The sequence below is a fragment of the Gekko japonicus genome, unplaced genomic scaffold (assembly GCF_001447785.1).
Source record: "Gekko japonicus isolate JY-2015 unplaced genomic scaffold, Gekko_japonicus_V1.1 scaffold18, whole genome shotgun sequence".
Lineage (NCBI taxonomy): Eukaryota > Metazoa > Chordata > Lepidosauria > Squamata > Gekkonidae > Gekko > Gekko japonicus.
In genome coordinates, this window is record NW_015170275.1 from 311,510 (window position 1) to 311,855 (window position 346).

Sequence of the window (346 nt, forward strand, 5' to 3'; positions counted from 1 at the left end):
GCTGGAGTGGCCGCGGGGGGGTCTGGAGTCGGGCGGCCGCTGGCGGGGGACGCAGTCGCCCGGGCCGAGATTGGGGGGGCAAGGCGGGCGACAGAAGGCCGATGCCTCCGTCGCCCGGCCCTCTACAGAATCCACCCCCCAAACCTCCAGGTATTTCCCTCCTTAGAGCTGGCAACCCTACATTCCCCTCAGTGCCTGTTGGTAGGCAACTAAGCTTGGTCCTGTCACCTACTTTGGCCTTTGGGAGAAAACACATTGGGGCCAATCCTGATAGGGTTGCCAACTCCAGATGGGAAATTCCTGGAGATTTGAGGGATGGAGCCTGAAGAGGGTGAGGTTTGAGGAG